Genomic DNA, 12,984 nt, shown 5'->3' on the forward strand with positions numbered 1-12,984 from the left:
TGCAAGAGTAATGAGATTTTTCACTGACCAGTTTGGCAAAAATTATTATCCAAATAATTGGGATATGGGAAATGTTGTAGAAAAACAGGCTGTCTTGTACACAAAAACAAGTACTGCTGCATGGAAGGGAAGAAGTTTCTTAAAGGATAGCTTGGAAATAAGTGTCAAAGTTTTAAATGTGAATAACCCATTGGCCCAGCAATTATATCTGAGGGAATGTATCCATACGAAATTATTGAATGTGTGTTCAAAGATATATTTTCAAGGATATTAATGGATGGGCCACTTATAAAATCAAATATTTTCAAATAATACTAATATCTACTAGTCAGAATTAATGAACTCAGTTGACATATATCCATAAAATAAAAAGAGGTGACATTTATTGAGTACTCACTATTTGCTTGCCACTGTCCTAAGTTCACTATATGAACTAATTTAATTTTCACAATAATTATTTGCATAGATAGTATTATTATCTAATTTTAAAGATGAGTAAAGTGAGGCACAAGGAGGTCAAATAACTTCCCCAAGGTTATGCATCTGCCAAGTGAAAGAGTTGGGGTGACACCCAGGCAGTCTGGCATGAGTATGTAGAATATAACACAGTAAGTATATGGAAAGGGGACAAGGATATATTTAGTAGAGGAAAGTAGAGTTCAGAAGACTCTAGTATGATTACAGGAAGAATAGAGTGGAGGAAGGAAGAATATACATAGAATACTTAGAAAAAAAATTTAAGAGTTCATACTAAATATATTAAGGGTTACTTTTAGGTGACTTCCACTTTCTTCTTTATAATTACTTACAATCTGAGATTCTGTTTAATAAAGTTGTATTTTTTTTTTTTTTTTTTTTTTTACAATTAAAAGGTATTTTTTAAAAATCAACCAACCTTTAGCCTTAAGTTGTTTTGACCAATTTTGAGGCATTCCTTTTTGGCTCAATTGTTATTGGCTTTCCCTGCTAATATTTCCTACAAGCCATTACCTTCTTAAATTTCAGTTATTCAATAGTTTAATCTTGGTTTCATATCTATATTTTAATAAAACCCCACATAACTATCTTGTGAGTTGTAATTAAGGAGGTTATAGGGATAAAAAGATATCTGAAATGATTATAATAGACATGGTTACTTGGCTGACCATATAGTCATTGATAGGATCTCCACTCTACAAATTGGAGAAGCTGGAAACTCTCTTTCACAACCACCCCTGGACCTAGAGTTGGCCACGGGACACAAGAGACCAAAGGGGCTGGCTACTTTATGAGCTTCTGCAGAATACTTTCTTTTCCTGGTAGAAAGATGAAACCTAAGATTTAGAGCTGCTTTTCTTTCCCTCAAGCTTACAGCCAGTTGTGAGGGTATGATTTTTGAAGGTATAGCAGCCATTTTGTGAACTAGAGTTTACAAAAGTGAGAGCAAAATCAAGAGATGCTCTGACCCTAACATGTGGTGCTGCTGAACCAAAGACAGCTTAAGCTTACCTTTAGACTACTTGTTTTGTGAGAAAAAGAAAACCTTATTTGTTTAAGACACTGTGAACTCTTTTTATTACTTGCAGCCAAGCATAGTCTCAATGGACACAGTACTTAAAATGCTCAGGTATTATTTTTTATTGCACTTAAACATGTTTTACATCTTACCTTGTGTAGAAATACTGTTTGAATCATTTTCATGGAATCCTAGATGACTAAAAATAGAACTAAAATTAAAACTTAATTAGAACTAGAGTTCATTTGATTAAATCATTTCTTTTTACGTACAAAAAATATTTAAGGAGAATAAGTGATTAGCACAAGTTTTTAGGACTAGTGGTTACTTTCTTTTATAAACATTTTTAGAACTTTGTATGGTGACATCTTTAGGTGGCTATTTCTGTTTACTACAAGTCATAAGTCAAAAGGTATATGAAGTACAAGATGAGAAGACTATGAACAACCTACAGCATCTCAGTAGATAAACTGCCTGACAAGAAGTATGTCTGCTCCATACCCTGAGCATGGGAACTGCTGGCTGATGAATTCACAGAAGATACAAATGAAGAATGCATGTCTGGATGTATTGGTAGCTGTTCTTCATCATAAACACTTAAAGAGTCATTTTGTTGCATGATTTTGGTCACTGATAGAGGCCGAGGTGTGTGAGCCTATGGCAGCCAGCATAGCAATGAACTCATTATTTTTGTCTAAAAGGCCAGCTCAGCCTCTGCAAGAACATCTTTTTTTGGGATTTCTGTATCACTCACAGCTAATGAGTCTAGACTTGCCACTTATATTTCCAAAGTGGATTCCAGTCGTATAATATCATTTTAGAGTGAAGCTTAAAAAGGGAGAAGGTTGACATTGAGGATATAATATAGAACCTCATCCACAAGGTATTTATTATAATAATTGCATTTGTACATGATCTTTTCTCATGGCCAAGCCATAAAATGGCCCAAAAATCAGAAGACAGAGCTGTATCCTAAACACTTGTGAGACAGCTCTTAGCTCAAAAGTCACCTCTAATGGGACATTCTCTAATTCTTCAATCTGAGGCAGCCTTACAGCCACTCTAAGATAAAACTCCACTTTAGTTTCTTCTAGGTTCTTATTACCGTCTGACCATTATTTTGTTAGTTTTGTTCCTTGTTCATTGTATCTCTCCCCTCACTAGCATGTCCTATCAGAGGCAGCCAGACACAGTCTATCTTGTTCACTGTGGCATCTTCAGTGAGGGTGCCAAACCCCAGAGTAGGAGTTCAATAAATTATTATTGAGTGAATGAAAGAGTGACTATGTGCTCTCTCTAATAACTTAGGCTACTTAGTCAAGTTAATAAATTGTCTTTTAAGGGTGAAATGGAAGATGAATTCTTTCTTTTGAGTTTGGTGATGGTATTGATTTGTGTGTTAGCTGAGTATATGCATCTTGGCATGAAGAGTTATGGTATAAATAAGTGGAAATATGTTGGAGTAGTTAGAACTAGCCTATGCCTTAGTTACAATAAATTCATATTTCTGTGTGTCTGTGTATGTGTGTGTTTGTATACATATAGGTTGGTTAGGTTTATATAACTTGCTTTTGACTGAGTGGCCAGTGGTCTGGATTACTGAGAAAAAGATATTTTTTTAATTGTGCCAGAATTATACAGATATTTTCACATTTCCACTGCATTGTATGTTAAACATATTTTCACAACCCTCAACTGACTCTGTGTTCTAAGCATGCATGCACATTGGTTCTCCAGTATAGACTCCAATATAAAAAGCACTGAAACTAGACCAGCATTAGGCTCATTTAGGAAGCCTGGACATCTTGACAGGCTGACACTGTGCCCAAGAGAGAGGAGCCAATAGAAAACCCTGACATACCCCACCTACTCTTGGGATGGGAAGCTGTGTAGGATGTGGTATAGCAATAACATCATTCCACTCCAAAAAGCTGCTAATGCTATCAGAAAACTAAATTTTCAGAGCAAGATAAAACATTAATTACAGATATCAAGATTAAAGTTTGCTTTTTCTGAAAATTCCACAGGATCTCTAAGCAACTTGATCTTTGAATTCCCAAGGTACTAAAAAATCTACACAGAAGAGATTGTTGTCTTAATGTTGCAAGAATCTCCAGCTTAACACTGCCAAATAAAAATCTAGCTTAATGGCACAGACTACAAGGAATATTTTTGGGCTTCTTTTAGAGGGCTGACATTTAAAACATGACTTAAGCTGATAATTTAGCTATCAATTCTTCCAAAATTCTATGAGTATACAAGGTGCCCTCCCTGAGCTTCAAGAAATGACTAGGTAATCATCAAAATTGGATTTGGATTCTAGAAAGCCTTTCCATATCCTACTTTTTTAAAGTATTTGCCAATTTGAGAGTGTTTGTCATTTTAAAAAGAAAAGCACTTACCAAAAGAGGAATTGCTGCTGGAAGGCAAAAAAGCTGAGTACTCATATTTGGTATTCACAAGTGTAAAGTCATCTTTTCCTCTCTTTTTGCTCCAGTCCATTAAAACTGATCTCAGAGAATCCTAGAGGACTGAATAAAGATTAAATTACCAATGTCCAGAGTTTGGGAAAAGTTAACAATGCCCAAGCAATATCTGTTTGTTAGAGAGAAAATATTGTTGTTGTGGGTATAGACTCTCAGACCACAGAAACATAAGTGCACAAGAAATGGAATACTCTTCTTCTTCTTCTTCTTTTTTTTTTTTTAGCACTGATCCTCATCTCAATGTCAAACCACCATCCTGTTGAATGGCATAAAACATAGTTACTTGTGATAAACTCAGTCTTTCCAGGTTTAAACTTCGTTAAGTTGGGAGTTTCTTTGTCTGTCCTTCTTTCTGGAGTAGTACTAGCATCGTGGCAATTTACAAATACCTCAGGTTCTGGGAAGGATGCAAAGCTAAGCTGCTGCTCTGCTCTGCCTTGAGTAATGTGGTTGGCAGTCTGAATCTCTCTAGGCCTTCAACAGGGCATGCAGCCCTCTACATTTTTCCTCCAGGCAAGGCCACTGCCTCCCAGAAATCCAGGTGGGAAGTAAAGTTAGTACAAGTCTCCTCTGTTATCATATCTGAGCATCTTATCACTTCCTCTTTGCAACAAATATTAGCCCCTTTGCTTAAAGTGCTGCCCCCGCCCCTAGACATCATCTCACTATTTTGCTTTCTTGTTTGATTCTGTCTCTTTTTTCCCATCTCAAAAAGTGTGTTAATTTTGAAAAACTTGACCTTTGTAAAAATTGTAAGACTAATGTAATGAACATCTCTATACCTTTTATCTAAATACACCAATGGTTAAATTTTTGTTTCATTTGCTTTCTCTCTTTCTGTTTACACACACAGAGATATGCATACACTTGTATCCTTGCTCTTAACTGCCTATCTTTTAGGCAATGAGTGCCAGCAAAGGAAAACTGGAAGAAGAAAACTATGCCAGTTAATATTACACTTCAAATTATTATCCTGGCACAATGTTATTACAGAAAAATGGATTTGTGTCTCCCATTAAAGTGAATTTTTCTCCTTGGGGATTTAAAAAAAAAATTTTTTTTTGAGATTTTATTTACTCATTCATGAGAGACACACAGAGAGAGAGGCAGAGACACAGGCAGAGGGAGAAGCAGGCTCCATGCAGGGAGCCCGATGTGGGACTCTATCCCGGGGCTCCAGGATCAGGCCCTGGGCTGAAGGCAGGTGCTAAACCGCTGAGCCACCCAAGGATCCCTCTCCTTGGAGATTTTTTGATAGTGTCCCAGTGTCATCTTGTTCTGCCTCATTGAACTCAGTCTCTGGAGGACAGTGTTCTTCCTTTTCACCTTGCTGTCTCTCTTCTGATTCCCTTCTTAGTGCCATACTATTGTAGTTGATGCCAGAGAACAAATACTTTTAGTTGGCTTCTTGGAGGAACATTTTGGACACTGACTAAATTTAGAAGAACAGTCATGTGGATCAGGTATGAAATCAGTATAGATGAAAATTTGCAGGACCCTGGCAATGAAATGAATTGCTTTCATAAGCCTCCTGTAGCTAAAAGCATCAGTTGCAGCCTCAAGTCAAGTGTAGCAAGTTAAGAGTGTTTGCTTTCTGATTGTCTCTGAAACTGTCTTTTGGTGGATGAGCTCAGTTATTAATTAGAGCTGATAATGAGTGAACTCTAAATCAGTTGCAGGTTTTCAACATGTCAACCTCACTACTTTTGAGAAGCTTATATTACAAAGCCAACAACTCTAAGGCAGTGAACTAATGGCCTTTTGTGCTGTTCTAGGCAGTATTTTACTTGACATCAGGGGGATATTGTGTAAATACTCATTGACTGAAACACAGAAGAGTAATTATTCTTATTCAATGATAACATAAACAATTGAGCTCAGATTCTGGGATTTACTTAACTAACCCTCAGAACATGCTTTGCTGCTATTGAGATGTGCAGGGGATAAAAAATAAAAAACAAAAGAAAAAAAACCCCACTTTTCTTTGAAAGACAAGCCATAGACTAGGAAAGAAAAGTATTCACTAATCACCTATATGATAAAGGAATTATGTCAGAATATACAAGAAACTCTCACGGTTCAATAAGAAGAAGACAGGGATCCCTGGGTGGCGCAGTGGTTTAGCGCCTGCCTTTGGCCCAGGGCGCGATCCTGGAGACCCGGGATCGAATCCCATGTTGGGCTCCCGGTGCATGGAGCCTGCTTCTCCCTCTGCCTGTGTCTCTGCCTCTCTCTCTCTCTCTCTCTCTCTCTCTCTCTGTGACTATCATAAATAAATAAAAATTTAAAAAAAAAATAAGAAGAAGACAGACAACCCAATTAAAAATGAGCAAAAGATACAAACAGATCCTTTGGTAATAAGCAGACCAAAAGGTGCTAAGTAGCATTAGTCATCAGGGGAATGTAAACTATAATGATATTTACCTCATACCAACTAGAATGGATAAAGGTAAAAAGACTGCTAATACCAAGTATTAGCAGCCCAAATGTCTATTAAGATGTGAATATGTTAGTATGTCCATACAATGGAATACTACTCAGAGAAACAATAATAAGACCTGAAGCAATAGGCTGGATAAATCTCAAAGTAACGGAGTAAAAAAAAAAAATCCAGGTAAAAAAAGAGTACATATTATATTTCTTTCATATGAAACTCTAGAAAATGCAAATTAATCTCTAGAGGCAGAAAACATGCCAGTCAGTGCCTGAAGTTTGGATGGGGAGAGGGTGTCTGAAAGGGGATGGACTACACAGGGCCATGAAGGAACTTTGGGAGATGATACATGTGTTTAGTGTCTTAGTTGTAGTGATGGTTTCATAGATGTATGAATAGGTTAAAACTCATCAAACTGTACACCTTAAATATGTGCAGTTTATTGTATGTCAATTATATACCCATAAAGCTGTTTTAAAAAAAGAAAGCATAGATTGGGAGAAAATATTTACAATATGTAAAACTAAAGAAAGACTAATATCCATAATTTTAGAAATGAAGTTTCTATAGCTCAATAAGGAAAAAAGACAACCAATAGGAAAATGGGCAAATATCTTTTATGAGATATATATCTGAACATGGTAGCACAGAAGTAAGTTGGTAGGAGGGAGGTAAATGGAATCAAAGTGTTCTAACATTGAATTTCTTGGGAATTGGCAAAAGTACTTATTTATATTAAATGTACATATGTTAAAGATAAATATTCTAATTTCTAGGAAAACCACTATAAGATAATATAAAAATGCATGACCAACAAGGTAATAGAGAAGGCAAATGTAATGATAAAAAAACTTTTTTTTTTTTTTTAATGCTCCCATCCTAAAAGCTCTGAGCTTAGGTTTTTCATACTTAACATACTTCTTCTAGTCCTGGTTCAATGTTCAAACAGGACAAATTTGTAAATTGTTCAGGATTCTTTTGTTTTTTCCTGGTTTGGGGTAAAAGTATGTGTGTATGTATATTTTATTTTATTTTATTTTATTTTATTTTATTTTATTTTAGCTGCTGCTTATTACTATTATTGCTGTTATATTACTATGACTAATTATCTGCCGTATACTAGAGGGAAAAGAAAAATTTTTTTTTTAATTTTTATTTATTTATGATAGGCACACAGTGAGAGAGAGAGAGAGGCAGAGACACAGGTAGAGGGAGAAGCAGGCTCCATGCACCGGGAGCCTGACGTGGGATTTGATCCTGGGTCTCTAGGATCGCGCCCTGGGCCAAAGGCAGGCACTAAACCACTGCGCCACCCAGGGATCCCGGGAAAAGAAAATTTAATCTGTACTTACCTAAAACCTGGGTAAAATATTTAGCTGAGGAGTCTGAAACTCTTAGTAAAAAATGCATGATTCATGTCTTTTGTGTTTTTATCTGTACTGTCACAGTGTCCTTTGCAAGCAAATAGTTGAGAATTGCAATTTTTGCTTTCAGATTTGTCTCAGGGACAACAATAGAGTCCCATCACATTTACATATGTAGGATACCTAATGCAGGCAACTGACCTTTAACCCCTATAGTTTTCATAGTCCTTTTCCCAATGAGTCATGACTAGGGAATTTCCAGAGTCAGGTGAGAGATTTTAAGTTTGTAGACTTAAATCTACAGTAGCTCTACAATAAATTACCACTGTTTATGAAGTTAGTATTTCTATATATTTATTCACATATTTACTGTTGCTCTTCACTACTTTCTGGATCTCTGTGCTTTAATTAGGGTCATTTCCCTTCCCTTTCCCTCCACTATTGTTTATTTGAAAGTGTCTATTTTGCCTTCGTTGTTAAACAATATTTTTTGTTGGACATTGAATTATAAATTGACAGGGTTTTTTTTCAGTGTTTTCCTAATATACTTCCATTGTCTTCTGACTTCCATTGTTTATGTTGAGAAGTCAGTATTAGCGGTGGTGGGGGGGGTCTTCTTAATAATGCATTGTTTGTCTACTTTTTTCCTCTTTTTATTTTGAACAAAGAAAAACTGTAGAGAGTTTGAAAGAATGGTGTGATGAAAATTTATATATACTTTACCAATATACATCCATTTTTAACATTTTTTACATTTGTTTTCTCTCTCACTCTATTCCCCATATACATACATGAATGCATACATATATACATACACATATATGTTGTTATATATACATGTACATATGTACATATTTACAGACACACACACACACGGACTATCCTCACTGTCCTCACTCAGAGTACCTAAGGCACTCACTCAGAATATCTCACAATATCTGTCCTCACTCAGAAATGCATTGCTCTTAACTGTGGAATCTGACTGTCCTAATCCTTCTTACCAACAACTCTGTCTACTGTTTTTCATTGAGAGAGTCTCTAAATATTTATGCAAATTATATAAATATTTGAAAAAATTTGAGTGTATTAGTTTTCTATTGCTGCATAGGAAATCACCACAAACTTAAGAGCTTAAAACAACACATATTTATTATTTCACAGTTTCCATGAGGCAGGAGTTCTAGTGTGGTTTAGCCAGGTTGTCTGCTAAGGGTCTCATGAGTCTGAAATTACAGTGTGATAGCTGGGGCTGTGACTTTATCGAAACTCAGGGTCTTCTTTCACACTCACTAGTTGGTAGGATTCAGTTCCTTGTGATTATAGGACTAAAGTCCCCATTTTCTTGGTTGGTAACAGGGGGGACAGCTCTCAGCTCCTTCAGGACATTTTCAGATCCTTGTCACACATTCTCCTCCATGGGAAATTTTGACTTGGCTGTTTGCATTTTCTAAGGCCAACAGGAGAATCTTACTCTTGTCTGCTATGACAGAATCTCATGTGACCTAACACAATTACAGCAGTGACTTTCCCACAGTTACAGTCCCTACCCATATTCATAAGGAGGGAATTACACAGCACAAATATACCAGCAGGCAGGAATCTTGGGGACCATCTTAGAATTCTACCTACTACAGCAATATTTAATGATGTTGAAGAAAATGATGTTTGGAGAACTGCTTGATTCCTGCACAGATTAGATATAAATGAATAGATGAATTAACAAATGAAAATGAAACAGATTAAATTAGCATTTCCAAAGAGAATGATTGGATTATCACAGAACTAAGAGATGCTCCTGAAAAAATTGTTAAATGCCTTAGGTATTTTTACAAAACCATGCTGAGTTTTGAAACTAAGGACATTATATTAGACTCCTAAAACATTTGTTAGAGAAATTTTGTCTCTCTAAACAATCAAAATGTGATTCATTCTTTGTTCTAATAATTAGAAGCAGTTATGATTATAATTGAAATTCTGTAAATTATAAAGACAAAACGGGGAGTAATTGCATTTAAAAGATTTTTTTTTTAATTTTATGAGATAAATCCAGAATCACTTTTCTCTATGTAATATTGAATTTTGGTCCTTCCTTTTAAATTGATTTACTTTATGTGGCCTTTATCTAGGATCAGTTTCACTTGGGTAGTGAATCTCTGCACTTGAAAAATGCATCATGTTTGGTGGGACTATTCAACTTGCCACATGAAATACAGAAACTATTGCCATCTAGTGGTGTTACCATGCAGTAAAGAAGACTAAACTATCAATATCTATAGGTATTAGCTCAGCTGGTTGGACTACATATGAAACTGTTTATTGAGCATAGTCTTAGTTTTTCACAGGGATGATATTCAAAATTATTTTTAAAAAAGAAGGCATGGGCACTGACCAATCAGAATGAATGTCTTCCATAAACAAATGATGAGGCCATCCTGAAGCATTTCAGTCAGATAGGTAAATACTACTCTGTGTTGGATATTTCATTTCACCCTGGGCCAGTGTCATACTGCATTCCTAAGCCTAGCTAACTTTATAAATGTTTATGCAGGTATCATACTAGCCAAAGGAAAAGAGTGAATTCCCTGTCAAACCATTTAAGAATCCAATGCTTCGTACTCAAGCATTTAAAAAGACTCATGAACCCCACCCCCACCCCCCAACTCCCTCTCCCAGATCACATAAATAATATCCTTTTGGTCAGGATGACATTACAGAAGGGAAAAGTGAATAGGTATAAAGAAGGTGGGACTTTTGTTCAGTTTGAATTCTGGGAGACTGCACCTGGGATACATCAGTCTTAAACTCCAGATGTTAAAAATCAATTAGGTTATTTTTTTTTCTTTAAAGTGGGAGTGGAAAGAGAATGAAATCTATACTTTATAGTTTTGGACATTGTCTTTGTGTGATACTGGCCGCTAAGCAGATCCTTTGACTGGAGGATATTTTCAATGTAATGTTAGACCAAGGCCAGATCTAAGGACTGTGCAAGTCATAGCTCTAAAAGTGAGTGTCTACAGTTTTCTTAATACTAGTCACCGTGCTTGCTTTATCTTAGTCCTGTCCTTGTCTTACACTTGTGACCATAGACTAAGAAGTCCTACTTCCCTTTTCCTTGGAAACTCAGATTGTTAAATCATTGCAGACACACACTTGTTCAGAATTGTTTTCACTGTTTTTATTGCATCTTTACTTAATTAGTTGTCTTCTTACTCTATTTTCAGAAGTATATGCAGTTGACCCTTGAACAATGCAAGGGTTAGAGGTGCTGACCCCTGCACAGTTGAAAATCTGCATATAACCTTGACTCCCTCAAAACTTAACTACAAATAGCCCTACTGTTGAGTAGAAGCCTTACCAATAACATAAACAGTGATTAGCACATATTTTGTATATTTACTGTATATGGTATTCTTAAAACAGGGTAAGCTAGAGAAAAGAAAATGTTATTAAAATCATAATGAAGAGAAAATACATTTACAGTACTTTACTATATTGACACTGTAAATTTACATTACCTGTTTGCAAGATGGATTGTCTATCAGTGCCTACATCAATGTTGTCTTATATGATATAAAACACTGTAGATGTTCTATGTATTACTAACATTAGACATCAAAAATGAAAACATAACATGAAAAATATTTATATACAGGTATAACAATTCATGCATTGGTAACAAAGAAACAGTGATATGAGTGCTTTATGGTGGCCTAGTATAATCAATATGATTGCTTCACGGTAGCCTAGCCAATACACTAATGAATGAATACTTATACAAAGTCTATGCCATTGAGTATTACAGTCATATTCATATTACAGTGTTGGAAACATTGCTAACATGCTTATAAAAAACACCTGTGATGACAGGCTGACGACAGGCTGATACAAAGTTTCTCTAATTAGAAAGAGGGAGGCATACTGTATAGTGATATAATCCTTAGAAAACAAATTTATGAAACAGTAAGAAAACAAACACATTATTAATTTTATATTAAGTATCACTCACCTTGTGTCTGTGTAAGGGTAGGCTATCCATTTCCATACAAGTCTTGTACACAATGTTTTACATGATGAATGATACTTAGGTGATGATGACAATACAAAAATGTCTCTTACAGTTCTTGCTATACAGATGCTAGTTTTTTCACATGAAGACATATGCATACATAATAGGTAAGTTTATTAACTGTATGGCATGATTATTTACTATTCATTAAGTAAAAGTGGATCATCATCAAGATCTTCATCCTTGTCATTTTCATGTTAAGTAAGCTGAGGAGGAGGAGGAAGAGGAGGGGTCCATCTTGCTGCATCCCCAGCAGCAGAGGTAGAAGTGGAAGAGGTAGAAGGGGAAGCAGGGGCAGTAGGCACACTGGGTGTAACTTTAAAGAAATACAAGATAATTTCTGACTCTGTTTTTTTCATTACTCTAAAAATGTTTCTATATAATACCAATTCTTCTGCCATTTGCTTTAGTTTCAGCGCCTGTTTCATAGAAGACTCTATGTTGTAAAAGGAGTCAAAAGGAGTCTTGAATAATCAGAACCCTTCTGCCAGATTGTCTAATGTCAATTTGTTTTCTGGCACTGCTTCTACATCTTCTTCATTGTCTGGAACTGGTTTAGAAGTATTCATCTCCATCAAATTGTCTTCTGTTCATTCCTCTGGTGTGGTGTCTGTTAGCTCTTGAATTTCTCCAAGATCCATATCTTGAAACCCTTCACCTCTCACCTTTTTTGCCATATCCACAATCTCTTTCATGATCTTCTTGATAGATTCTCTTGTAAGTCCTATGAAGTCATGTACAACATCTGGACACAGTTTTCTCTAGCAGGAATTTATTGTTTCAGGCTTTGATGGCTTTCACAGCTTTTTTATAACAGGGATGGCATCTCTAATGGTATAACCTTTCCAGACTTTCATAATCTTCTCCCTATCAGAGTTCTCTTCCATAGCATTGACAATTCTTTCCATGGAGTTTCCATGGACAATTCTTTCCATGGAGTTCTCATGTGTAGTGAGCCTTAAAGGTCCTTATGACACCCTGATCTAGAGGCTGAATTAGAGAATTTGTGTTTAGGGGCAATTGGAATACTTAATTGCTTTCAATGTTGAACTCATGGAGTTCTGGGTGGCCAGGGGCACTATCTAATATCAAAAGAACTTAAAAGACAGTCTTTTACTGATATGGTACTTCCAGACTTG

The 12,984-nt window shown here is 35.8% G+C and overlaps 1 long non-coding RNA gene across 4 annotated transcripts in view; it reads right to left on the reverse strand.

Moving 5' to 3' along the window:
• LOC140632310 (uncharacterized) overlaps window positions 1-12,758 on the reverse strand; it is a 29,487-nt gene extending 16,729 nt beyond the window's left edge. For 2 of the 4 annotated variants that reach the window (XR_012029829.1, XR_012029830.1), the window contains exons 1-3: window positions 11,786-12,756; window positions 3,898-4,026; window positions 1,648-1,694 (exon numbers count right to left, since the gene is read on the reverse strand). This is a non-coding gene — a long non-coding RNA (uncharacterized lncRNA). Of the gene's footprint in view, window positions 1-1,647; window positions 1,695-3,897; window positions 4,027-11,785 lie in introns of all 4 variants that reach the window. The other 2 variants (XR_012029831.1, XR_012029828.1) reach the window with 2 other exon arrangements.
• Between the last annotated feature and the right edge of the window lie 226 nt (window positions 12,759-12,984).

The sequence above is a fragment of the Canis lupus genome, chromosome 4 (genome assembly GCF_048164855.1).
Source record: "Canis lupus baileyi chromosome 4, mCanLup2.hap1, whole genome shotgun sequence".
NCBI lineage: Eukaryota > Metazoa > Chordata > Mammalia > Carnivora > Canidae > Canis > Canis lupus.